At 40.1% G+C, this 27,851-nt stretch overlaps 1 protein-coding gene across 1 annotated transcript in view; it reads left to right on the top strand.

Moving 5' to 3' along the window:
• The first annotated feature begins 492 nt into the window (after window positions 1-492).
• The window catches only part of TRIM45 (tripartite motif containing 45), a 640,498-nt gene continuing 613,139 nt past the window's right edge, over window positions 493-27,851 (top strand). Inside the window, exon 1 of the mRNA XM_044073131.1 lies at window positions 493-715. The gene's annotated coding sequence lies outside the window, so the exon portion shown is untranslated. The remainder of the gene's footprint in view (window positions 716-27,851) is intronic.

The raw sequence follows: 27,851 nt of genomic DNA on the forward strand, positions 1-27,851 counted from the left end.
ACTTTTATTTAGCAAGTGTGCTCTCAAAACGTGTGAACAGAAACTTTCTGAGACCCTACAGACTGCTTAAAATTTCCACCAGCTCCACATAGATACTACTACTTTTGTACTATAGTATCTTAGGGCATATGTTTAAGTTATACATCACACATACCTTTGCACTACAAACTGAACAGCACCATGTACAAACTTAAGACATCCCAGTCAGAAGCTTATAAGCCTAAACTAGTCTGCTTAATGTAAAGTCCTATCAGAATCTTAATATAAAAATTAAAGGTTACTAATGGATACAAGACACATTTATCTACACAATTCTGGTGTTTAAAATCTTGGTCACAGGCCAGTGTGTAAGTATATAATATGGTTTCCTATAGATTTCTGTTCAATCATTTAGTATACACTAATAAATCTTGTAGCAATCAATCTCAAACCTTGAGTTTTTATTCTTGCAAGTCTTTTTATTCATATGAGTGAAGACCAAACATTATACAATAAATTCCAGTGTAAGTGGGTGGTCATTATGTGACGTCATATCCCTTACGGCAAGCTGTAGTACTCAGCTGTCGCTGTCATTATCCTGCTTCAACTTTTTTTATGTTTAATATATGACTTCATTGATATTTGGAGTTATTTTCTGAGGTAATTGTACTTGGTGCTTATGCGGGACCCGTAACGTGCAATGTGGATCTCTCGATGGTGATTTTTTTCTTCTTAGGTGAGTTCTTGTGAGAAGCACAACTTTTATTGCCGGTTGCAGTTCCAAATGTTAACCGGTGAAGTTGAGGAATCAAAACCTCGAAGTTATGTTTAGCATTCCTATGTGGTTTAACAATTCCATTAACAAATAGGACTGTGATTTCTTTTTGTCCTATTTTTTTGCATATTTGCTGTATCGGCATTAGCAAGCAGGACAGAGGTTTAGATTAAGAAGTTAATTTTGAGTTTGCGTCTCCCCGCAGAGCACGTGGGTGTGTCTTTGGTAACTGTAGGTGAAGGGCAGAGGGGGTGTTTAGACCTGCAAATGACGGGCAGACATTTTTGGTTACAGGAATTCTAGGTTACACTGGTAAAACCACAACCCCTTTACTTGTGCAGGAATTAATTTTATTTCTACATGTATTCTGCAGCAAGTTTCTAGGAGTATATCTGCTTGTAGAGCCTGATAGCTTGTTGAAAAGGGCAATTTTTGATAGGTGTGTTTTTTTATGGATATCTTATTTTGGTTTTCTTTCTGAGGGCGATTCCACAACGCTGACAGAGGTTTTAAATAATCGTAGCATCCATCCCGTGCTGTTTTGCTAGCTGGTGGCAGTGCTTTTTTTTTTTTTAATCCTCTCTGATTGCTCTGGTTTTAATGGAACTGTATACCTATTGTCGAATTTCGGACTGATGCTTATCTTTCCTTCCCTCTAGGTAGGAGTAAGTAGATTTCTGTTTAGTGCTCTGTATGCCTTACCCCTGTCCCTGGTTGTGGAGAATTTCCCCGAGTTTGCCTCAGGTTGTTGTAATGAGCTTCTGTCTCCCATACATTCTGAGATTCAGCCTTTTAAGTCGTAGCAATAGGTACGTAACGTTTGCCTGGTACGTTTAATAAAATTCCATTTTATTGAATTCCATTATAAGCTTTCAGACTGAAAAAATGCAACAGTTTCCCCGATTTTTCCCCTCGTCCCTGACTGTTAGGGTTTGAATTGAAAACTGTGGTCCTCCCTTTTCCCAACACAACTTACTCTGCATCTTCTTTTGGTATATGTATCCTAAGCGCACAAATATGTTGCGCATCTGTTCGTCATATTGGCTGAGTTTTGAGGCAATTTTTGGAAGGGAATGCAAGAAAAGTAAACAAATCTATAGTGGAAAGTGGCGAAACCTTGTGTTGGCAAACATTGAAGCGAGTCGTGCGACAGCAAGGTTAGCTCAATACTAGGATCAGTATCGTGAGATTTTGCCATAGGCTCAGGTGGCACACCGGGCAACGAGCGCTAATCTCCCTTTTAAAAGTAATCCGTGGGAAAAGCAATTTGGTAACCTTGCTTGTTGTTATCTTGTTATTTGAAGTTTTGTCTGTCATCTGTTATTTTCGTAAATTATGCAAATAATCCTAGTCATGTAGCTATAGTAAAACTTTGCCAAAAAAGGGCTTCTTACATAATAGACAGCTAATTATGTTAAGTGAATGATAAGTATATATGGAAAAGTGCCTTTATTAGAGCAAGCTAGTGAGAGCTACTAATGTTTTCTTGTCAAAAGAAGATATTTAATAAGCAAGTCTAGTTCAGGCTGATACGTTCAGAGCTCACTGTTAGTTGTGTATTAATAAAGCCCTACTAGACATCCTAGACAAGTTAATGGGAAGATGTAGAACAACATTTCTATGGAAAACTTTTTCTTGGTGGTAAAACTTGAACTGTCTGTAAAACTAAAACAAATCACAAGTAATTACTGAATCCATATATAATAATGCTGTATCACAGCTTCATAATACTCAGAAGTACACTTGAAAATGTAAGTGGTTGTAGTTTTGATTGCAGCTGGTTTTTTTTTTGGAAAGTGGGAAAGCTCTCTGTAAAAGACGAGTCAAAATTGAGGTGAGGGGGTGGTTTTCTGTTTTCCCTGACAGCTGGATAGATGGGCCTTAGGATGGAAAAAAATACCTGACAGGGTGAGAAGTAATAGACCACCTATTATGGGGTGCCATCAGTCCTGATAATGCAGGTGCCAGTCCTTCATCACTATGGTCTTTGGTTTGTAATGCCTAGCATAAGTGACATTACTGTGCTTTGAAAGCAGACACGTTATTTAGCTGAGTTGTTGATTTTTTTTAAAGAATGTTAAAAAAAAGTTCTTTTGCTTCCTTGTTTATAGCAGAATATTTCACATACTGCACATTTAGAAGTATCTAGATAATACTGAGTTTGTGTAAATAATTGTTAATCTGCATTACTGTGTGTGTATATTAATATAGTTTATATCTCAGTGTTTGCACATTTTTTTGTGAGTTTGTGTGGCTGTATCTGTATGAAAATCCACTTGCATGTCTATGGGTGTAAATTCCAGAAGGCACAATTTAGTACTGTAGCACTTTTCGGACTGGAGCAGTAATGTTGTTTCTCTAACTGGCAATTGGAGGGTTGGAGCAGAGATACGACGTCTTGCAGTTTGTTTTCAACGTTATAACAAGGTGTAAGTAACAGAGTGTCATTAAAAGTCTGTAAAACAGGATTTGGCATCCCAGTACTTTTGTCTGGGCCTGTAAAATCCTCCTTTGCATCTTCTCAGGAAAAGAGTGCTAAAAATGTATTTCGACATACTTGTACTGTAAGTCCAAGGTGCAAACAGTGCTATGTTGGCTGGAGCTGTGACATGGATGGAGCGAGGAGTTGGCATTTTTACAATGCATTTTCTTTGTTTTTATTTATGTATTGCTTGGCAGCACTGAAGCTGACAGGTTATAGGTTTGCAGTTTGACAGCTGTAAAGAGAGCTGTCAAACTGTGGAAGTTGCTATCCATTGGTTTACTGACAGACTTAAGAAGCTTCACCAAAGGTGTTATTTGATTCTGCAGAGCTTGCCCATATTTCTTGTGTGCAACAATATTGGCCTGTTGTTTTTTGAGGTTTGACCAATCATGTGTAAGCATTTGGGATGGCTGGTTTCCAAAGGCTTTTGTTATTCAATGTGTATGATATCTTGCAGCAACAACATTCTCACCATTTGTCATTCCACTGTTAACATTCATGCTTTTAAGGATGGGATCATTAAAAAAAAAACAAGTATTACATTTTTTTTAATTGAACCAGACAAAAAATTGACGCCATTTAGCATCCCGTGTGGCTTAGGCTACTGCAGCATCTAATGAAGAATATAGTACAGCTGTATAAGTAATCTCACCATAACATTATACCATTGAAAAGAACAGTACTGCAGTAGCCACCCCCCTGAATGTTGTTGTTGTTTGTCACTGTTACTGCAAGAAAGCTCTGAACTTTTGGCACTGTAGCTTGTATTTAATCCTTGTGCTCTTTGCACAGGTCAGTAGCTATGCCATGTTGGAGTTGCCCTAAAACTTTGGAGTTGAGCCAGTGGGAGGAGACAAGCCTAAGTGGAACATCCCTTATAGCTTATGCTGTTGCAGCAGTGATCTGATGAAGAACACCTTTTACTAGGTGACATACTAGCCTGTTGTAGAATGCACGCCTCTGGGCAGTTTGGAAGTTGATTCTCACCTGCTGCACATATTTGAGAGGTGTGAGCAAAGAGTGTCACTTCAGGAAGCTTAACAAATACACAGTGAAAGGTGATGCTTAACTTCCATGAGGTCTGTAGTCCATCTAATTTCTGTTGAAGCAGCAAAGGTGTCTCACATGACATGAAAATCACAGTAACTAGCTTATTAGCCTTAATGGTCTATACTTATGTGTAACATCCTCCCCTTTTAAAATGCTTCTCCGCTGCTAAGGCAGCAAGTGCTGTAACTTGGCCATGATGCGGTTTTATACATATTATTTCTATTTTATGTCATTCATTTCTTAATCAAAAGCTTAGTGAATATTTACTAACATAAATCTGCAGTTCTGTATGTGATATTGCCATTAGCATAGTGGGAGCACTGCACCTCTGACACATTGTGCATTATGTTATACTGCTCTCTTATCTAACTTAATACTTTCATAGGTAGGTACTAGGCTATCGGCCCAAGGTCCTAAGTAAGCGTAGCCTGCAAGGTTCCCTGACTTATGCCACCCAAGAAAGTTATTTCCTGTTTCACTGTCGAGCAGAGCCACAGAGGTGATCTCCAGGGTATATTTCTTATTTCCATCCACTCATCAAGATTTTTCTTGAAGAGTGCTAATGAGGAACTTTGCTTTATGGGTAGCTTGTTTCAGAGTATGGGAAGTCTCTGGAACAGGAATCTATCTCTCCAGCATGTCCTGTTTATTGTGGTGACAAGGTTTAGGTCCCTAGAGCATGTAGCTTGGTGGGATTGGGATTTCTTTAGGTGTAACATGTCCGACAGCTCTGGGTTTGACATAGCTTTATATGTTAGGCAGAGATCACCTCGGAGTAGACGATATGCTACTGAGTAAAGCTTGAGTTTTTTGAGACGGTCAGTGTAGGGCATCTGTTTGAGGCCAGTAATCCTCTTTGTGAGGGACTTCTGTGGCCTTTCCAGCTGCTGCAGATGTCTTGTGAGGTACATTCCAAAAGGGGCGTTGTACTCTATAATGGTTCTAATCTAATGAGTGTCGAGTAGAGGGGAACAGTGACCTCTCTTTTTTTTTTTTTGTCTGGATGAGAAACCTTTTGTGATGAGGTGTGCCACATGGAAGGACTTCCTGACTACTGCGGCAATGTGATTATAAAAGGAGAGACTACTGTCGGGTCTCAAGGTCTCATCACATATTCAGTGTTAAGTAGACTGCTGCCTATGTGGTAGTTCATGGGTACAAAGTTTTTACCAAAGGGGATGACGGTGCACTTTTTGGCATTGAGCTTGAGGCCATGGCTGTGACACCAGGCATCTGTCTCTTTGAAGCCCTTTTGTAGGATGTCCACATGATTTGGGGACTCTGCTATGGCTCCTAGTTTGCAGTCATCTGCTGACTTCGTTAGCCAGAGGCCTTCTGTGTTTGCCTGTACTTCAGAGAAGTATGTACCAAACAGGAGAGGTCCCAGGACTGAACCTTGTGGTACTCCACTTGTCACTGGTTTAAAGTCAGATTTGGAGTCTGCATCTTTTAAAGTGTGGGTTCTGTCAGTGAGCCAGTTGGCCACCCATCTTGTGACGTAGGGATTTATACCTAGTTTAATGAGTTTAGCTATAATTTCAGAATGGGGGATAGTGTTGAAAGCCTTTGCTAGGTCAAGCTAGGCTGTGTGAACCACCTTACCCTCGTTTACGGCTTTGGTGACTGCCTCAAAGAAGTCGATCAGGTTCAGGAGGCATGATCTGCCTTTCACAAAATCGAACTGGGTGGAGTCCAGAGTTTGGAGGTTACCATTGTCTTTGTTTGAGTTCCATGATGATACGTTCCATGGCCTTGCAGACCAGGCTCGTCAGGCTAATAGGGCGATAGTTCCCGGGATCAGTGGTGGCTCCCCCTTTGTGGAGTGGGATAACTGTTGCTGTGCGCCATTCAGTGGGCACAAAGCCTAATTTGAGACTGTTATTGAACATGGTGCTTAGGTGGGGAGCCAGTTTGTTCTGAAGTTCATGTAAAACGCAGCCTCTGATGTTGTCCGGACCCATGGAGGCTGTGTTTTTGGCTTTAGAGAGTGCAGCTTTTACCTGCATAGTTGTGATTACAGGGACTCTGCATTCTTCCTGTATAGATATGGGCGCTTTAGGGGGTGAGAGGGGGGTAAAGTTAGCACTGAACCTATCTGCCAGGATGTTGGCAATATCAGTTGGTTCTGTAATTTTCGTGCCGTTGTGCTGTAACTCAGAGCAGATGACATAGCTATACAATGCTTTGTGTTTGTCCTTAGAATCAGTGGTGATTTTGCTTTTGTAGCTAGCTTTGGGGGATCTTATAAGGGATCTCAGCTTCTTACTGAGGCTGACTAGGGAGCTCCCCCACTCATGGGATTTTACTCCCTTTTGCAACAGTTTCTTCCTTCTGTTGTATAGATTGTTGTTTATGGCAGGGGACCACCAGATTGGCTTCCTTTTTCTGGAGGATAGCATCTTGGTTCTGTTTGGGATAGCACGATCCATGCATTCATGTAAGTGTTTATAGAGTGCATTTGTGTAGGATTCAGCAGTCATAACTGTATTGTCCATCTGCATGGGTGTCTTGAAGTTCGCCACTTCTGACTTAAGCATGGAGTTGGCTTTTGAGAAATTTTTTACCGTGGTTTCCTTAATGGGGGGTGGGGGCAGGGTGTGGATATCTAGGGTGATTAGCTTATGGTCGGATCGGACCAATGATGAGTTGACTTCAGGTGTGGAACACCTGGGCACTCATGTTGGTAATGACTAGGTCTGGGATATTGTTGCACCTCATGGGGGTGTGGATAAGTTGATCCAGGGCATTGGAATTTATGAATTCCAGAAAGCGTTGAACAAACGAGTTGGTACATGAGTAGTTTTGCCAGTTAATGGTAGGGTAGTTGAAATCGCCCATTATTAGGGTGTTTGGTTGATCCCTAATATTTTCCAGTATGTCAAGAAAAGAGGAGTGGGGATCCTGGGGCATGGTGGGGGATCTGTAGCAAGCTGCAGTTTGGATTGCAGTTTTGCCCAGAGTTAGTTGCACTTGGATAACCTCGGATGCATTATGCTGAGCAACTAGCCTGGAGGTGTGGATATCCTTAATGAATATGGACACACCTCCGTCTTTGGTGTTCCAGTCCAGGTTACAGGGCCGAAAAGTGTGGTATGAGTTATAGCCTGGTAGTGCAGGGGTGCTGTCTGGAACCTTGAATCAGGTCTCAGTCACTGCACGGATATCGATGTTCTCCATTTTAAGGAGTGCCTTGAGTGAGTGCATTTTGAGATTTAGACTTCTAGCATTGAGTAGCATTACCTTCAGTTTTTGCTTGCCTGTTCTTGTTATGGTGGTGAATTTGTCATTTATGGCATACAAAGTATGACATGGGATACATACATTAGAATGAAAACATTAGTACGCTATGGGAGAAAAGGTGTTTTTAATAATGCAGATTTTCAGTCCTTAGAACCTTCTTTGCTTTGGAGCAATCCATAACTCCAGCTTATTTCTTCAGTAGTTTGCCATATCTGGCAACATTAACAAAACTGTTTACATGGTCTTCTGATGTTCATTTTTGGACACTTGCTGCTGGACATTCATACTTTGAATGCAAAACTTTAAGAAGGTTTTTTTTTTTCCTCTGTTCAGTCTGTTTCCTTGCAATATACAGTGCAATGAAAAAGTATTTGCCCCTTCCAGATTTTTTTGTTTGTCACCCTTAAATGTTTCAGATCATTAAACAAAGATAACCAAGTAAACACAAAATGCAGTTTTTAAGTGATGATTTTATTTATTAAGGAAAAAACTAGCCAAACCTACATGGCCCTATGTGAAAAGCAATTGCCCCCTAAACCTAATAACTGGTTGTGCCACCCTTAGCAGCAACAACTGCAGTCAAGCGTTTGTGATAACTGACAATGAGTCTTTCTCATCGTTGTTGAGGAATTTTGGCCAACTCTTTGTAGAATTGTTTTAATTCAGCCATATTGGATGGTTTCTGAGCATGAACCACCTTTTTAAGGTCATGCCACAGCCTCTTAGTTGGATTCAAGTGTGGACTTTGAGTAGGCTACTCCAAAACCTTCATTTTTTTTAAACCAGACTTGCTGGTGTGTTTTGCATCATTGTCCTGCTGCAGAACCCAAGTGCACTTCAGCTTGAGGTCATGAACTGATGGCCGGACATTTCTCCTTCAGGATTTGTTGGTAGAGAGCAGATTTCATGGTTCCATAAACCATCACACTACCACCACCCACCATGTTTGACTATTGGCATGATGTTCTTTTTCTGAAATGCTGTGTTGCCTTTACGCCAAATGTAACAGGACGCACACCTCCCAAAAAGTTAAACTTTTGTTTTCCAAGTCCACAGAATATTTTCCCAAAAGTCTTTGGGATCATCAAGATGTTTTTGTCAAAAGTGAGATGAGCCCTTGTTCTTTTTGGTCAGCAGTGGTATTCTCCTTGGAACTCTGCCATACATGCCATTTTTGCCCAGTCTCTTTCTTATGGTTGATTCATGAACATTGACCTTAACTGAGAGAAGTGAGGTCTGCAGTTCTTTTAGATGTTGTTCTGGGTTGTTTTGTGACCTCTTGGATGAGTCATTACTGCGCTCTTGGAGTAATATTTGTAGGCCTGCCACTCCTGGGAAGGTTCACCACTGTTCCATGTTTTCAGGCCGGCTACTCCTGGGAAGGTTCACCACTGTTCCATGTTTTCTCCATTTGTGGATAAGGGCTTGCACCGTGGTTCGCTGGAGTCCCAAAGCTTTAGAAATGGCTTTGTAACCTTTTCTAGAGTGATAGATGTCAATTACTTTGTTTCTTATCTGTTCCGGAATTTCTTTAGATCGTGGCATGATGTCTTCCTTTTTGGGATCTTTTGGCCTACTTCACTTTGTCTGACAGGTTCTGTTTAAGTGTTGTCTTGATTCAACAGGTCTGGCAGTAATCAGGCCTGGGTGTGGCTAGTGAAATTGAACTCAGCTTTCCCAAAAATGTGATTAACCACAGTTACTTCATGATTTAACAAGGGGGACAATTACTTTTTCACATAGGGCCATGTAGGTTTGGATAGTTTGTTTTTCCTTAATAAATAAAATCACCACTGAAAAACTTCATTTTGTGTTTACTTGGGTTATCTTTGTCTAATATTTAAATTTGTTTGATCTGAAACATTTAAGTGTGACAAACATGCAAAAAAAAATAAGAAGTCAGGAAGGGGGGAAAATACTTTTTCATTGCACTATAAGCATTTCTACTTGCGCATCTTCTTAGAAATCTGATGTCTACAATTTTTTCTTCACAGCTTTTACTCTTTCCCATTAAATTCATAGTATCCTAGTGTGACCACTTTAATATATCTTTTAGCTGCAGGCTGCTGACCTCCTCATGGCTTTTATATTCCTACTTTGTCTCCAGTCTGCAAATCTGACAGGCGTCTGTAGTTTCTGCCAAAGCATTATTCCATGCCTGCTAATTTCCTTTACTTTATGATGGCTTTTCAGGCATTAGCAATACAGTTGAAATATATGATCCACTTTTTGATCTTCTGCTCATCAGTGTTTGAATTTATGAAAGACTGAGGTTTTGTAGAGTATTTTTGTGTTTCAAAACAGAAGTATGACAGTCCTTGTAACTTTTGCTGCAGCTCTTTCTCGTGAGATTTTTCACTGTTTTGATGGTTCTCTCCACTTGCTCATTAGAGTAAATACAACTTGGAGTCAATATTGCATCTGAGTTGTCATCAAAGCGCACCATCTTTTTCCTGATTTTTGTTTTATAGTCCATTGTCAGAATTACTATTGAGTAGATCACTTAGATGTGGACAGATCATGGAGTGGTGATCGAGGCACACACAGTATATAGCTTGTCTAAAGTAGAACAAATTAGTACCCACTATGCTGCATGGCTAATCTTCTATGGGATATGCTATCTTCCCTTCCTTGATTCCTGTTAATAGTCTGCAAAACAGGTGACACATCTCACAACTCTGTACTCTTTGTTTGGACGAAGGTAACATACCTGGTCAAAACATTACATCTGTTGCTGTTTCTGTGTACTTTATTGTTCCAGATCTGATTAATGTCAATCTTAAGCATTTGTTTTGTTAGTTGAAACATCACTAGCTCGGACGAAAACCATGAGTATGTAACAGATTACGCGAACGTAAGGGTAACAATTTATTTATGATGGATATATTCTATTGAGCATTTTCATTGACTGTAGGACTTTGTCAGACCTAAAGACGCACAATCACTATGAGAATGTATTTCATGGCACTAGATATATAACTACATTTGTGCAATGTATACTATCTTCTTCATTCTGCACTGGATTTTTTTGATTTGTCAAATTTGTTTTTGTGTAGGACAGTATTTTTCCTACTATGTGGTTTACATGTACGTTTGACACATTTGAAAGGCAGCTGGCTTCATTCTCTTAAAAATATTTTCAAATTGCCAATGCTATGGTATTTTCACATAATTAAGTTTTGAATTTCTTTGGTGTGTTACAGTAATTTCATTTTTTTCCTTCACTCTGAAGTCCATTATACCACAGATTTCCATTGCTGCTACTCTGTTTTCCTCGGTGTTCTTTCATCAATAAATATCTCTGCAGTTATGTGGTCATTTACCTGAAAACTGCAAACTGTAGGAACAGAAGTTTTACCTGTACCTTGTTAAATGTAGAATTGCTAAGAAGAAGAAAAAGTCCAGTATGATGCGTTCCTTCATGCCCGTGATAAATGCCTTTTGTCCTGAAGGAGGAAAAGAGCAGTTTAGTATTACCGAGAGAGATTCCTGCATGTTTTTTGAATCAAAGAAAAATGTGCTGTAGGGGACTTCATGGCTGCACATTGATTAACATCTTAAAAGAAACTGAGAATTAATCCAGATTTTTTGTTGGCTTGAGTAAAATTCAGTTAGTAGCTAGTAAGTACACTGCCTGGATGCCAGTAAAGAAGAAATTTAGAGAACCTGAAAAAAATCTACCAGAAGTGGTGAAAATACAACACTATCTGGAAAGAATCCTGTAAGCTGTTCAGCTAAAAGCAGTTCAAGCTTCAACTTTGGTACAGTAGATGGCTTCCAGTAATTTCTAGGAAAAAAATAAATCAAGTGTACTTAGAGGTGATTAAATGAAACCTTGAAAGAATATATCAGCTCAAATAACAAAAGGCTGGAAAGAAGAAGTTTTAACTAGATATTCAGATGAACTGAAAACTTCAAAAATCAGTGAGAGACTTCTCAAGAGCTGCTTCAAAATATGGTAGAGTTAGAAAACAAAAAGTATGCAGAGAAAACTTAAGATTTTCTGCTGTACAGAGAAACTTGAAGTAACAGACTGTATTAATTTTATAAACTGACAAGTAAGCAACTGGACTGATTCTACTGAAGGATTTGTTAATTGAAAGAGCACATTGAGTATATACTCCAAACTTGGCCATGAGAAAGCAGCCAAGACCAGTTTAGTACCAATACAGTCATACCAGCAGAAAGAGTTGATTCTGACAAAAAAATATTACAAATTGGAGACAGCAGAGTGTTTGCAGAAAATTACTTCTTACTGTACTCCAGGCAGAAGAGAAGCAATTTTTTATCCTAGCTATCAGGGAATGTTGAGTATTGGGTGTGAGATTCAAGCTGCTGTATCCATCTGTCTTCAGAAAAAATTTTTTCCTGGAGGATCAAGGACATTTTTAGATGCAGAACAGGCTAAGCAGGAAGTAAAGTAAAATAAGCCAGCAAAAAGAAGGGGACTCTGCTTCTCTTGACAATAAAGCTAGTTAGAGGAACTTTGCAAGTGAAACCTATGTTCCAAAGGAAAATGTTTGAGCGACAGAAAAAAAAAAAAGCCCAGGAGTTGAGTAGAGGTATCAGGAATCCCTTGGACTTGAACTAGTGCCTAGTGTTTGGAGATGATGTGCAGAAAGAAGACCAGCAACACTGATTTGTCTCTCATTCACTAATTTCAGTCACGTTTGTGAAATATGGCTTTGCAAAAAAAAAATGTCTTGAGAATGACTGGACTTCATTGGTTCATAGGGGAGTACTAGGCTAACAACCACTAGGGCCTTTTTAAATCTAGTCTTGCATTCTAAATCTCTGACAAGTTCTAGTACCCTTGATATGTGCATGCCTATGCTTGTTAGATGAGACATTTACAAGCAGTGTCTTGAGAAATGAACCATTTACAGGTTGCTTGTGTCCATTTAGAGACATAGGTGCCAAACCAGGGATGAATTTACTGTTCCTCATCCAGTTGTCCCAAGTTACACATGAATTGGATTAGGGGGGAACTCTGCTTCACATGGATGGGAAGGTTGTCCCTGAGAAGGGGTAGTCTCTGGTGCATACCTATGCCTCCAGCAGATCCTATTTATATCTCAGGCAATGTTTAAGTATTTAGAACAGATAAGTCTGGTGCTGTTTGATTTCTGGATATGCAAGAGGTCACCCAGGGTGGGGTCAGGTAGTGTCTTGTATATCAGGCATAGATCTCCCCTCGATACCCTGTAGTAGACAGAATGCAGGGATAGGTCTTTGAGATGGTCTGCTTAGGACTTGTTACTTGCACCTTACATTCTTTTAGTGAGGAAACTCTATGAACATTTCATTTGTTAGAAATGCCTGGTTAGGTACATACCGGGGGGGGGGGGGCTTTGCACTCTATGATATGGCTTATAAGTGCTGAATATAGTGGAACAATAATCTCTTTGGACCCTAGATGTCATAGCTTTTATTTATACGTTGCATAACATAGAATGATTTCCTCACTACTGTAGACACATGATGATCAAAGTCTAGTTTACTGTTTACATGTGTGCCCAAATCCCTGACTACTGGATCAGTAGTTATCAGTCTTAGGTGACTTCCCAAAGGGTACTGTTATGCATTTCTTGGCCTTTAGTTTTAGTCCATGTCTCACTTGTTTGTCTGCTTCAGCCCTTCCTGGACAATAGTAGCATCCGTGGGGGATTTTGAGACTCTAATTTAAAACCATCTACAAATTTTTGTCAGTCAGAGGCCACTGACATTGACCTTGACTTCAGTGAAGTAAATTCCAAAAAGGAGTGGTTCTAGGACTGATCCCTGAAGGACTGTTCTTGTGAACTGGCCCCTTTGTAGAGTTGGACTCCCCAGTTCTAACTTATTGGTTCTGCCTGTGACCAAGTTGGCTATCCACTGGGTGAGCCAAGGGTTTATATCTAATCTCTTATGTTTGTCAACTATGCCTGAGTGGGATATTGTGTCAGATGTCTTGGGCAGGTCAAGGTAGGTAGCTTGAACCATTTTCACTAATCCATTGCTTTGGTGACCTTCTCAAAGAAGTCTCATCAAGTTGAGTAGGTATGACCTGCCCTTGATGAGTCTAAATTTGAATGGGCCCAGTGTCTATAGGTATCCTGTATCATTGTTGATCATTTCTGTGATAATTGTTGATCATTTCTGTGATAATCCTTTCCATGGCTTTGCATATGGAACACGTTTATTTGTGAATATGCTGTGATCCTAAGGCTGTAGGGTGGGATGTAAAACCTATATTTTCTCTTATTTTACAAGGATGAATGTCTAGATTAATGCCCTTGGCTTAATGTATAAACAAATGTTTGTGTAAGTAAGCAGGCTAAAAATTACAGTTATACATTTCCTGCAGAGTTATTAGCTTGTGTTCCAGTGAGGGCCCAGTTGCGCATTCTAATCTGCATGAAATTGACAAAAGAATTATTGCCAACTACTTTTACATGGCCACAAATTGTATGTGCAAGCAGTTAACGTTTTAGAGTTCTGAAGATTCTTTGCTGAAGGAAACACAAAGTTTAAAGGTACAATAGTAATATTTCAGTGATAAAGTTCGAAATAGTTCAGTGATAAAGTTTGAAATTATGGGAAGTGAATAACCGATATCAGCCTTAATTTAATGCATTTAATAGAACAGTGTGCAATTTATTTAAAGATGGCCAGTGTACTTTTTCTTGGGGATAAAACGTAAAGCTGTTTTTCACGTCCAGGGTGGGAATGGATATAAGAAAAGACCAGATTGCAATCAGTGTAAGTGATGACATAGGCTGTAGCATGCATAACCTTAATTTTAGGTTAGGTAATGCCTGAGTATGCAGTTGTTGATTTGGGGCAGTTGTTCCTATTTAGAGGGTTAAACTTCATTTTACGAAGATGCATAGTATTGTGTGCCATAAATTAGTAAGGGATGGGGTGTTATAAAAAAAATGTATATAGTTTTTTATTTAGAAGGCTGTCATTGAAAAATGTGACATGTTCAAATGGAGATGAGAAGAAACAACTGTGTAAGCGATCAGCCTGCCACACATTATGGGTGAATCTAACACAAGTTGGAAAAATTTTTTTTGAAAGTTGGAAACAAATTTTTTTTTTTTTGAAAGTGTATCACGTATAATAGGTCAGCACAACAATTTTTTTATCATAATAAGCATTGCCTCTTTATTATCCTCGATTTGTAAATGACCTTACAGTTATAGACAAAAAGGAGAGAACTAAATTATATTAACAAGTGCAGAGTGCAAATACCAGTGATATAGGAGACACCAGTGGAAAGTAATGAACATATGAATTTGGCAAAGGATTTCAGAATAGGAAATTGGAAGTAATTATACTAATTGATAGGCTCCAATAGTGATGGAAAAGTGGGGAAAAAACAATGATTTGTGGTATTAAGGGGCTGTTGGCGAGGGTGGTGGATTACGCTGGCTTGTATTTCTGTTCCACCAAAAACTGCTATCGTGGATCTTTTGGGAGAAATATGCTTTCAGCTGGGAGTATTACTTACAGTAGGGATTGGAATTTGATTTGCAATTGTGAAAATGTATCAGGGGGCCTAGAAGGGAGAATATAGCAAGGGCGGTTTCTGAAGAAATTTTATTATATTTGGTATGGAAGATATGAATTCTGTAGAAGGAACTCTTGACAGAATGTATATATTCCCCAAGGTCCAGTAACTTGGCTGGACTAGATAGAAATTGTATTTCACACCAACATTTGTGTTTCATTGAACTCTTCAGCACACATCTAGTAGCTATTTCAGATCTTTCTGATCATGCACTCATGCACTGATAAAAACTAAGACATGCAGGTTAAATAAAAATGAAACTCTGGTACTTTCCCATGTACGTATTAAAAAGCAGAATTTAAGGAATAGGTAGTGGACATGTATTCTAGAGTTAATAGAGAAGATGGAAATAAGTAACAGCAATTACTCAGAGAGGCTGGCAAAGGTTAAAGTATTGCAGAGTAAGGAGAGTCTCTCAGAACAGTAAAATAAGCAAATGCAGAGTGCTAAAGAGAAAAATACCTGGATTGTATGCATGAGTTTAGAACGATTGCTGTTAAGCAAGTATTTTTGATAATCTCTCTTGAGCACAAACACTTTTAATGCAATGACTTAGGCAACAGAAAATAAAAAGGGTTGTTGCTGAAATTGGTGAGCCTGTAACAAGAAAAATAACCAGAGTTCTTGTAGAGGTATTTATTCCATAAATTTTATGAAATTTTGTGTAAAGCAGAGAAATGTGGAAGTCAAGAAAAAACAAAAGTGGAAATGTTTATGGCAGACTTAATTATTGCCAAGGTTAGAGTTAGACTAGGTCCAACAACTAGCAGTTAAGATGTGAGAAGATGAGATTAAAATGGTGATATATAATCAGTCTTCATGAAAATGTCCAGGAATGGATGATATTTCTGTGGAAGTTAGGAAGGAAGAAAGTGCAGAAGATCTGGAAGATTTCTTTAGCAGCATTTTAAATGGAGGGGAATCACAGGCATATTTTAAGAAAGTTGTGGTGGCCGTATTATCTATAAAGTTTGTGAAGTCCCATCGGACCGTGCTTCACATAGTTTAGAAACACAGATCCATTTCAATTCTGAAGTGTTTGTCTGTACTAATTAAAAGAAAGGCAAATGTGTTGCCAAAATTGATAAATGTGGATAAATATGGTTTTGTGGATGGGAGGCAAATATTTGACCCTATTAATAGAACAGTGATGATCCAGAGGGAAGCAGAATGTAAAAAAAAATACTGCTGTTGGGTCTTGATGTAGAGAGAACATTAAACAGAGTAAGCTGGGATATTATGAGTAGAACAATGGAAACATTTGCATTCACCATTAACAATAAGTTTATTTAGAAGGATATGTGAGGGATTGGAGACCAGAAGGGATCATCTCTAAGTTGTATTTGAACAGAGGAACCAGGCAGAGGTGTTTTCCCATTTATTTGTTTCATAGTTGGGAGTCTTTGACAAAATAAGGTATTGATAAATGGAAGGGTGTAATTGGTATGGTAATCAAGCAAAGCTGGTTTTATTTGCAGTTATTATTTTGTACCTGGTAGATCCAGAAAAGGACATCTCAGTGGTGTGAACATTTTGAGGCAGTTCCAAGCCTTTTCGGGATATAAAATTAATGAAGGTATAACAAAGGCTATAGTCGTAAAATTATGTACTCGCACACAAATTGGTTCAGTAGTACCATTATTTATGGGGACATGATGAGGTGAATGAGTATTGATTAAAAAGGCTTGTGTTATGGCATATAAGGATATGTGGGAAAAGACTAAACAAAAGATAATCTTAAAAACTGAGTAACTGGAAGGTCTTGTTTTTGGTTGTTGTTCTGGATAGTAAGATACAAGCAGTGAACATGCTTTTAGTCCCTTCAGTTTTATGTATAGGTAGGTCATATTTTTAGCAACCAGAGGAGAATTTGTGGACAGTAATAAAAAGTTGAAAGGATTTGTGAGGGGAAGAGGGCAGGAGTTGCATGGAATAAGTTGCTCCTCCTTCCATTAGAACAAGGTGGTTTAGGATTGCCCTATTTGCATATACACAACATAAGCAGAACATTATAATTCAGAGTGAAAAATGGGTGGTGATCAAGCGGGGGGTGGGGGGTAGTTCATAGCAACCATAAAGAGTGTTATGTTCATGAAATGGCAGAAATTATTCTAATAATTAAGCCAAATGGAGAATGAAGAAATTAAGCTTAACTCCTCAGCCACATAATGTGAACTCTGCTTGTTACCTACTTAAATTAGTCCAGGCAAACTGTATTTTGTCTCTGTACATTTTTGTTTTTTGTTTTTAAAAAATTGATTTATTTAGTAAAGTATTCCAAATGTATTGTCTTAGTCTGATAGTGGAGCTTTTCTCCTCAGGCCTCTGCTGAAAATGGACATGTATCCAGCCAGACTAGCCCGGTTAACAAATGTAAAATAAATAAATAAATAAATAAATAAATTATTTTGTCAGTAAGGATAACTACAAATAGGGGTATAGAAACTGGGCAAGATGGGGGTGAAATCTACTGGAGAAAAATGGCAAAAGAACCAAGGTATCGGGAACAAATAATTGGAGCATGAAAGGTAGTAGAGTGTGATTAGGGCAAGCAGGCATTTGGAAGGTAGTAGAGTGTGATTAGGGCAAGCAGGCATTTGGATTGCAGGCTAGAGACTGCCTTCTCTGCCAGGGATTGATATCACAGTAAAGGCAAAGAGAAAGACCTGGAACAGTACCTGCTGTTAAAAAGAGATGATAGTAGGCCATATAAAATATTGCATGGTAACTATGAGCATCAGTCAGAGGAGGTTAGAAACTTGTAACTGGGAGCATATTTTTGAGTGTATAATGAACTGGACAATTTAAAAAAAAAATCAGAGAGTACTGTCAGAAATAATTGGTGAGCAAATGGCTGTAACTGGGGAAATGATTCTTTTGACCTGGGACACATGATCTGAATTGCTACATATAGTAAAGCTTTATTAAGTTCAGTTCTATTGGTTGGCTGCCAAAAAGCAGTCAATAGAAAATGGAAATCGAAGTCTAAACCGTTGAAGTATTGAATATTATAAAAGATTTAAAAGTGCTGGAAGGATGATTTTTAGAAAACTGCAGGAACAGAGTACGTGGAAATAAATGGAAATTATGGGAGCAATATTTGAAGAATAAAGTTCAGGAGGAGGAGTAACGTTTAAGGGAAGGCAGAAAATCAGTGATTCATGTAATGCTGGTCTGATAGTTACAGAGCAAAGATGTGTGATATATGTTAATGGAAAAATGTTAATATGGTTTGTTTTCTGTTAATATGTTTGCCGTTGTGTCAAGTGAGTTTGTTATTTAAAAAGTTATTTAAAAAATCCCCTGCAAGACAATTGTTTTTCAGTAGAAATGAGTTCTGGTGTTTGTCACTGCTTTGAGTTAAGCAGTTTAAGTGTTTCATTGATGAGATAAAATTGTGTGGCTCCAAAAAAATGAATAAATTGGAGCTAGCTGTTAAATATTTGACAGCTGTTTAGATGCATGTAGGGCAAGTAAACTTTCAAGTATTTAGTCTAAAAGTTTGGAAAGGAAGTGATGATGAGCAAAAATAGACTTAATAAAGCCAGAAACTGGCAGTGAAATAAAACGTAACTCTTGGTGGCTGCATGGTTTCCAAGATGGCACTTGCTAATAAACACACATGGAATTAGAGCTGCGTACATGTATTGTAGTTGGTTATATGAAAATTTGCTGTTTTGTCTTTAATGTTTAGTTTGTACAGAGAAATAAGCCGTTTTGCAAAATTGTGTAAAAGTCTAAATTTGTGCAGCAACATTTAAATGGTGTTGTACAGTTGTGCCCATTAAAATGTATTATGTGAATGCTGTACAGTTTTTAGACAGCAAAAAAGCTGTTATACATTTCTGTAATGAGAAACTTGTTCAAGTTAGCTAAGTACAGGAACTGAATTTTAATATCCATTCAGAAACTGGTGTATTTAATTTGCCTCACACTATGTATAAATTGCTTTGCAGTTTTCTGACGTACTTGTGAGTGTCCTTTATTTTCAGGTGTGTGTGTGTGTGTGTGTGTGTGTGTGTGTGTGTGTGTGTGTGTGTGTGTATATGTACTAGGTGTACATGTGTGTGTTTATAATATATAGATAGATGTAATGTGTACAAACACACACACACACTATATAATGGATGTAAATGCTATGTTGACTAACCTATCAAAACCTTACAAAAATGATCCATGGCAAAGGACATATTCCACGTATATGGAATATAATGTAGGACATTTTCAGGGTTAAGAGAAAAGAAGGAAAAAAAAGGTTGGAATTGAGCTTTTCAGGTCAGAACAGCCATTCGCCATCATATCTACTCAGTTTGCTTTATTCAGAGTTCTGTAGTTGGACTGTATCTGTGTAAAGGCTTTATCATGATTGCTGTGTAAGCCCTGGAAACTTGACATTTCTTGCTTTAATAAGGATGAGTTCCCTTTAGGTAGCACTGCAGAGAGGCTAAATCGGTAGAGGTCTGTATGTGAGGAGTTCAGAATAAAGCCTGAAGGAAACTGTAAGTTGCTGAAATGTAAAGGCATCTAGTATGAGTAAAGAAAAGATTTATATATTAGGAACCAGAGTTGGGAGAATTTCTGCCTTGGAAGTTGCGCAAATACTTGGAAGCTTCACTAAAAGCCAGACGAGAAATGCTACTTAAATGTGCTGAGAGAGCCTGCAAGTTAATATAGCAATAACAGATGTATGGTATATTGAAATTTACCACCGGCTGGCATGGTTTAATCACGAGGGCAAAGCCCGAGTGATTAAATAAAGCCAACCGTGGGTAAATTTCAATAGGTTTACTATCAAATGACTGAAAATCAAAAGATTTGATCCCAAAAAGACTGAAAATTCAAAATATTGAATGATGGAATTTGCCCCTTCTCCACTGTTGTGCGAGCTTGAAGTTGGTATATATATTTAGCAGGAGGTGTGGGGGGCACAGCCCCCCACATGAAGGGATCCGGGGGGCTTGCCCCTTGCATTAAAAATGTATTCAATATTTTGAATTTTCAGTCTTTGGGATTCAGTTGTTTGATTTTCAGTCATTTGATGGTAAACCATTTCAATATATCACAACCATGGAGTCAGTTATTGCTGTTGTATAATGGCATTATTTAAGAAAAAAAAATACTTACTTTTCTTAATTTCTTTGTATAATGGTGCATTATTGTTCTTCCGCGGCTGGTGGTATTCTGCTTCCTTGTGTTGATGCACTGCACATGCATATGGGACTTGCATTCCCATGCATACCCAGTACATCAGTGCTCTGGGAATGTAGCAACAGAGAAAAGAAGATCTCTGTTGCTCCGCTTTTCCTTGTTTTTTTTTTTTCTTTACTTTTGTATAAAAATCTTATGGTTTTGTTTTCCTGATTGTCCTTTTAAATTTTATTTATTTATTGACACTTGATTACCGGGAAAGTATGACTGGGTAGAAACCCATTTTCAGCGGAGACCCGGGGAGAAAAGCTGCAAATTCTTACAAAATATTTTAAAACAATAAGTTTGCAGTCTTCAAAAATAAAACAAAAACATCTGCAGTTGAAGTAATTGGGAGGCTGGCATAATAGTTATGGTGTTTACATTATAGAGACAATGTGCAGGGCTTGATTTCTCACATGGGGTAATTGTCTAGGCTTAAAATGGCCCACCAGGACAGTTTCGCCTATTACTAATCTCTGAACATATAACAAATTATACATTGGTTAAAAATCTATACAAGCTATATGACAATCATTTACTATTTACAGAAAGGTTAGATAATTTGTAGAGAAATTAAAAGTAAGTTAGTTTAATACAAGTAGGAATTTCAACATGAAGTAAGGGAAAACAGGTTTATGGTATATTTCTGGTTTATGGTATATTTAGAGAGAAAGGGAAGATAATTAGGTAGCAGTAAGGAAGTGAGTGAAGAGGAGAGAGGAAGTAAGTATAAAGAATGAAAAGATACTTGTTCACATTTAGGGATCTAGTTTATCCTGGATTTGAGCAACTACTCAGACAGACTTCCTAGCCAAAATCTTTCAGAGTGGTTTTGAAATATGGGAGGGAGTGTATACCCGATGGATACAGTTGAGGAGTTCCAGGCCTTAACCTTGTACAAGTACAGACAATGTCCAGCAGATTTGCTAGGTTTGTAGGCAGACAGGAGTTTGTCGTCACTGGATCCCAGTGACCGACTCGGAACATAGTTGAGTAGAATGTTTGTTTTTTTAGTGCTGTAAAGGCGAGATAAGTGTTAAAGTAATACTGGGCTTTCCACTTGTTTTAAAACTCTGCATAAATACATGTAGTGACTGCTGCATGACCTGTGTTTTGTAAATAAAGCTGCTGCATTTATTTTGTTTAAACCTAAATTAAGCTACTTGAATGCATTTTGTCATTTTGCTTAAAAACATGAAGTCTGTCTGTGGAATGAGCTGCTAATATAACCCAGACACTGGGGATGCATAAGCCAGTGCATTTCTTCGTGCCTGTCCCAAGCCCAGATAAATGGGGAGAGCTACGTCAGGAAGGGCATCCGGTGTCAAACTTTTGCCAAATGACATATGCGGACAACAGTACAGATTTCCATACTGGCTCAGTCGAGGCCCAGGTTAATGATGGCTGCCACCAGTACTGTTGGCCAACAGGGTGCTGGTGGAAATTGAGCTACTGTTGGCTGAAGGAGAAGAAGAAGGTGAAGGTGTGCCTGAAGCTGGAAAGAGAGGAGGAAGGTTAGGAGTGTGGTAGTGAGGGTAGGAACTTTGATTGTTGGCAGTATGATTGGTATAGGGAGAGCGCTAGGTGATATGATGGAGAGAAGGAAGGTTGATATATTGTGTGAGCAAGAGACAAGATGGAAGGGGAGTAAGGCCAGGTGTATCAGAGGTGGGTTCATATTGTTCTGTCATGGTGTGGATGGGAGGAGAAATGGGGTAGGGGTTATCCTGAAGGAACAGTATGCCAAGAATGCTTTGGAGGTGAAACAAGTGTTGGATTGAGTGATGTTTGTGAAGCTGATGGTATAATAATGAATGTTGGTGCAGATGCTTTGTAAGTTGCGTGTGCAGTGGGTTAGAGAGAAAAATGTTGTAGTGAATTGGATGAAGTGGTGGCGAGTGTACCCAAGGGTGAGAGAGTGGTGATTGGAGCGATTTCAATGGGCTTGTTGGTGAAGAGGAGATGAAGTGATGGGTAGGTATGGTGGTAAGGAGAGGAATACAGAAGGTCAGATGGTAGTGGATTTTGTGAAAAGGATGGACATGGCTTTGGTGAATACATGTTTTAAGAAGAGGGAGGAGCATAGGGTGATGTATAAGAGTGGAGTAAGATGCACACAGGTAGATTATATCTTGTGTAGGAGGGCCAGTCTGAAGGAGATTGGAGACTGTAAAGTGGTGACAGGGGAAAGTGTAGTTAGCCAGCATAGAATTCTGGTCTGTAGGATGACTGTGATCAAGAGGAGTGTGAAGGCAGTGCCAAGAATCAGCTGGTGGAAGTTGAAAAAGGGTGATTGTGAGATGGAATTCGGGGAAGAATTAAGACAGGCACTGGGTGACAGTGAAGAGTTATCAAATAGTTGGGTAACTACAGCAGAGCTGGTAATGGAGACAGCAGAAAAGTGCTTGGTGTGACATCTAGACAGAGGAAGGAGGACAAGGAGACCTGGTGGTGGAACAAGGAAGTACAGGAGAATATACAGAGACAGAGGCTGGCGAAGAAGTGGGATTGTCAGAGAGATGAAAGTAGACAGGAGTATAAGGAGATGAAGCTTATGGCAAAGAGAGAGGTGGTGAAGGCTAAGGATAAGGCGTTGGGAGAGTTGTATGAAAGGTTGGACACTAAGGAGGGAGAAAAGGACCTGTATCGATTGGCTAGACAGAGGGACCGAGGTGGGAAAGATGTGGAAGTGTTTAGGAGAAATGGCAGTGGAGTTCTTAACCAGATTGTTTAATGAAATCTTGGAGAGTGAGAGGATGCCTTAGGAGTAGAGAAAAAGTGTTTTGGTACCGATCTTTAAAAATAAGGGTGATTTGCAGAGCTGTAGTAACTACAGAGGGATAAAATTGATCAGCCACAGTGTGAAGTTATGGGAAAGAGTAGTGGAAGCTAGGTTAAGGGAGGTGATGATTAGTGATCAGCAGTATGATTTCATGCCAGGAAAAAGCACTACAGATGCGATGTTTGTTTTGAGAATGTTGATGGAGAAGTATAGAGAAGTTCAGAAGTTGCATTTTGTCTTTGTGGACTTATGATAGGGTTCCAAGAGAGGAGTTGTGGTATCGTATGAGGAAGTCAGGAGTGGCAGAGAAGTATGTAAGAGTGGTACGGGATATGTATGAGGGTAGTGTGATAGTGGTGGGTTCTGCTGTGGGAGTGATGGATGTGTTTAAGGTGGAGGTGGGATTAAATCAAAGGTCAGCTCTGAGCCATTTCTTATTTGCAGTGGTGATGGACAGGTTGACAGGTGAGATCAGACAGAAGTCCCCATTAACTGTGATGTTTGCAGATAACGTTGTGAATAGGTTAAGGAGACCCTGGAGAGATGGCGATGTGCTCTGGAGAGGAAAGGAATGAAGGTCTGCAGGACTAAGACAGAATGTATGTGTGTGAATTAGAGGGAGGATAGAGGAATGGTGAGGATGCAGGGAGTAGAGTTGGCGAAGGTGGATGAGTTTAAATACTTGGATAAATAGTTCAGAGTAATAGTGAGTGTGGAAGAGAGATGAAGAGCATACAGGCAGGGTGGAGTGAGTGGAGAAGAGTGTCAGGAGTGATCTGTGACAGACTTGTACCAGTAAGAGTGAAAGAGATGGTCTACAAGAGGGTAGTGAGACCAGCTATGTTACATGGGTTGGAGACAGTGGCATTAACAAAAAGGCAGGAGTCGGAGCTGGATGTGGCAGAGTTAAAGATGTTAAGATTTGCATTGGGTGTGATGATGGACAGGATTAGGAATCTGTATATTTAGAGGGTCAGCTCAGGTTGGATGGTTTGAAAACAAAGCCAGAGAGGCGAGATTGCATTGGTTTGGACATGTGCTAAGGAGGGATACTCGGTATATTGGGAAAAGGAAACTAAGGCTGGAGCTGCCAGGTATTTTGTATGAACTGAATAAAACGTAAGACACCTTGCTAGAATTGTCTGTTGCTTCACAGTGGTAAATGTACCAACTCAAGAAACAAGACAGTCCTACCCTGCTAAGTGGATACATTTTTGTGATAGTGAAGTTGGTTGTTAAAGGGTACAGTCTATGTATTCATATGATTAAATATGTGAGCTGTTAATGAGGTTCATCCATCCTGTTGTTATCATAGGTTGATACTAGGCTATCTGCCCTAGGGATTTTGTAAGCCTAGCCAGAGTGCGTTTGGCTTTCGCCACCCTTTTAGATTAGATTAGTTGACTGTGCCTCTGTATAGTAGGTCACAGAAGGTAGCCCTTTTTAAGGTTAGTTTACTGTACCTCTGTCAAGCAGGGACACAGAAGAGATCCCAGGGGTAAACTTACAATCTCCCATCCACTCGTCAAGATTTCTCTTGAAGAGGGTCAGTGAGGGCCTCTGCCTAACATGGATTGGGATTTTGTTCCAGAGTGAGGGGAGCCTCTGGGATATGAATCTGTCCCTCCAGCATGTCCTATTTATTTCTGTGTTGAGGCTCAAGTCCCTGGAGCGTGTAGCTCTAAGGGATTTGGATTTCCTGAGGTGAAGCATGTCCATTAACTCTGGGTTGGACATGGCTTTATACGTCAGACACAGATCACCACTGAGTAGGTGGTACGCAACTGAGTAGAGCTGGAGTTTCTTTAGCAGAACTGCATAGGGCATCTGTTTGAGCTCCTTGATCCTCTTGGTGAGATACTTTTGGGGTCTTTCCAGTTGCTGCAGGTGTCGGGTAAGGTACATCCCAAACGGGGCATTGTACTCAATTATGGGCCTGATAAGTGATGAGTAGAGGGGCACAATGACCTCTCTTGATCTAGATGTGAACCCTTTTGTGATAAGGTGGGCTATATAGAAGGTCTTTCTAACCACTTTGGCAACGTGATTTTCAAAGGAGAGATTGCTATCTACTTGGGCCCCCAAGTCCCTAATTACTTCCGCACTTAATGGATTACCACCTATGTGGTAATTTGTGGGCACTTTGTTTTTCCCATAGGGGATGACTATGCACTTTTTGGCATTAAGCTTTAGGCCATGGCTCTGGCACCAGTTATCCATCTCTGTGAGACCCTTTTGGAGGATGCTTGTGTCAGCCGGAGAGTCGATTACGGCACCCAGTTTGCAGTCATCTGCGAACTTGGTCAGCCATAGTCCACCCATGTTAGCCGGTACCTCGGAGAAATATATACCGAACAAGAGAGGTCCCAGGACTGAGCCTTGTGGGACACCACTTGTAACTGGTTTAGAGTCTGACATGGCACCTGCTATTCTGACCATGTGGGTTCAATCCCTGAGCCAGTTTGCAACCCATCTTGTGACATAGGGGTTGATATTTAAGCTGGTGAGCTTATTTATGATGCCCGAGTGGGGTATTGTGTCGAAGGCTTTTGCGAGGTCCAGGTAGGCTGTGTAGACTACCTTCCCTTCATCTATGGCTTTGGTAACTGTTTCAAAGAAGTCGACCAGGTTCAAGAGGCAAGATCTGCCCTTAACGAAGCCGAATTGGGTAGGATCCAGTGTCTGGAGGTTCCCAATGTCTTTATTTATGATTTCCATGATGATACACTCCATAGCTTTGCAGACCAGGCTAGTCAGGCTTATAGAGCGATAGTTTCCAGGGTCTGTTGTGGCACTGCCTTTGTGGAGTGGGACCACTGTTGCCGTACACCATTCCTTGGGTACATATCCTGTAGTAAGGCTGAGATTAAACAGTGACTTTTTATGAGGGTTTAGTTCTTCTTGGAGCTCGTGTAAGACTCAGCCCGGGACACCGTCTGGTCCCATTGATGCTGTGTTTTTTTGCTTTGGAGAGGGCAGCTCTCACCTGTGCATCTGTGATCTCAGGAAGGCCACACTCTGTTGGGATAGACATTTGCTCTTTTGGGGGGGAAGGGGGGGGTTTGCACTGAACCTTTCTGCCAGGATGTTGGCAATGTCTGTGGGTTCAGTGTATTTTTTGTCATTTTGCACTACCTCAGAGCATATCTGGGAGTTGCCACCCAGGTTTCTGACACAACAAAAGAAGGCATTGTGATTATCTTTAGTGTCTTGTGCAATTTTTCTTTCGAAGCTGGCATTAGGTGATTTTATGAGGGATCGTAGTTTCTTGCTAGTACTGATCAGTGACACCTTCCCTTTTTGGGATTTTGCTCTGTCATGTAGTAGCTGTCTCCTTCTGTTGTATAGCTTATTTATGGCTGGGGTCCACCAGACAGGTCTCCTGCCTTTGGAGGAGTGAGTCTTGGTTTTATTTTTGGATAGCATGCTCCATGCATTCCTGTAGGTGCTCCATGCATTCCTGTAGGTGTCCATAGAATGCTTTTGTAAAGGATTCTGCATTTTGGGCCATATTTTCCACTGGCCCAGGGGCTTTGAAGGATTCCACCTCAGTTTTGAGAAGTGTGAAGTTTGCTTTTGAGAAGTTCTTCACTGTGGTTTCTTTGGCTAGGGGTGGGGACGGAATATGGATGTCCAGTGAGATTTGTTTATGGTCTGATCTTACCAATGAGGGGTATACCTCTGGTGTGGAACATAGAGACCCCATGTTGGTGATGACCAGATCCAATATGTTTTCCCCTCTTGTGGGAGTGGTGACCAGTTGTTCCATAGAATCTGAGTTTATAAATTCTAGGAACCGTTGGGCGAGGGTGTTTGGGCTTGTGTAGTTTTCCCAGTCGATGTTTGGGTAGTTGAAGTCACCCAATATAATAGTGTTTGGAGAGACCTTCATATTCTCCAGTATTCTCAGGAAAGCCGAGTAAGGTTCCTGTGTTTGGGAGGGTGCTCTGTAGCAGGCTACAAACTGAAAGGCAGTTTTGCCCACTGTTAGTTGCACATGGATGGTCTTCGATGCTTCGTGCAGTGCCACTAACCTGGAGGTGTGGGTATCTTTGATAAATATGGATACTCCCCCTCCTTTTGTGGTTCGGTCTGAGTTTTGGGGCCGGAAAGCATGCTATGATGTATAACCTGTTAGTGCTGGGGTGCTCTCGGGAGCCTTGAACCAGGTTTCTGTTACTGCACAGATATCGATATTCTCCATACTGAGGAGAGTCTCGAGTGCGTGCATCTTGAGGTTTAGACTTCTGGCGTTGAGCAGCATTACCCTTAGTTTTTTTTTCTTTGTGTTGTCTATGGGGGTGGGTTTGTCTTTTGAGCCTTGCCTAAAAAAGGCACTATGGGGGAGGCAAGAGCCTTTGCCAGTGTTCGAAAACCCAGGGGTGACAGGTGCAAGCCGTCCATAGCGAAGCAACGTGGCTTGTCGGGCATGTCATCCCAGGCTGACGGACACTGGATCCCCTTTGAATGACACCAATACTTTTAGCCAATTGTTAAAATTGATCATTTTGTCTTTATACTGTGACATCATTCTTGGTGAGGGTAAGATGCTACTCAAGGTCAGGGTCATACCGGCCTGGGCTACATGATCAAAGAGCACCTGTACGTCTTTTTTCATGTAGTCCAGGGAGGTACGTCTCAGGTCATTCACACCAGCATGGACAATGATGGAGTCCTATTTGTACTTGTTTTGGAGTGACCTGAGTGCTTGTGTTATGTGGTGGATCCTGGCACCTGACAGGCAGCTTACAGTGACCTTCTCCTTGTTCAGCCTGGTGAGTGGGACGTCTGACGA

Source organism: Protopterus annectens, chromosome 5.part1 (assembly GCF_019279795.1).
Source record: "Protopterus annectens isolate FY-2018-M chromosome 5.part1, PAN1.0, whole genome shotgun sequence".
Classification (NCBI taxonomy): Eukaryota; Metazoa; Chordata; order Ceratodontiformes; family Protopteridae; genus Protopterus; species Protopterus annectens.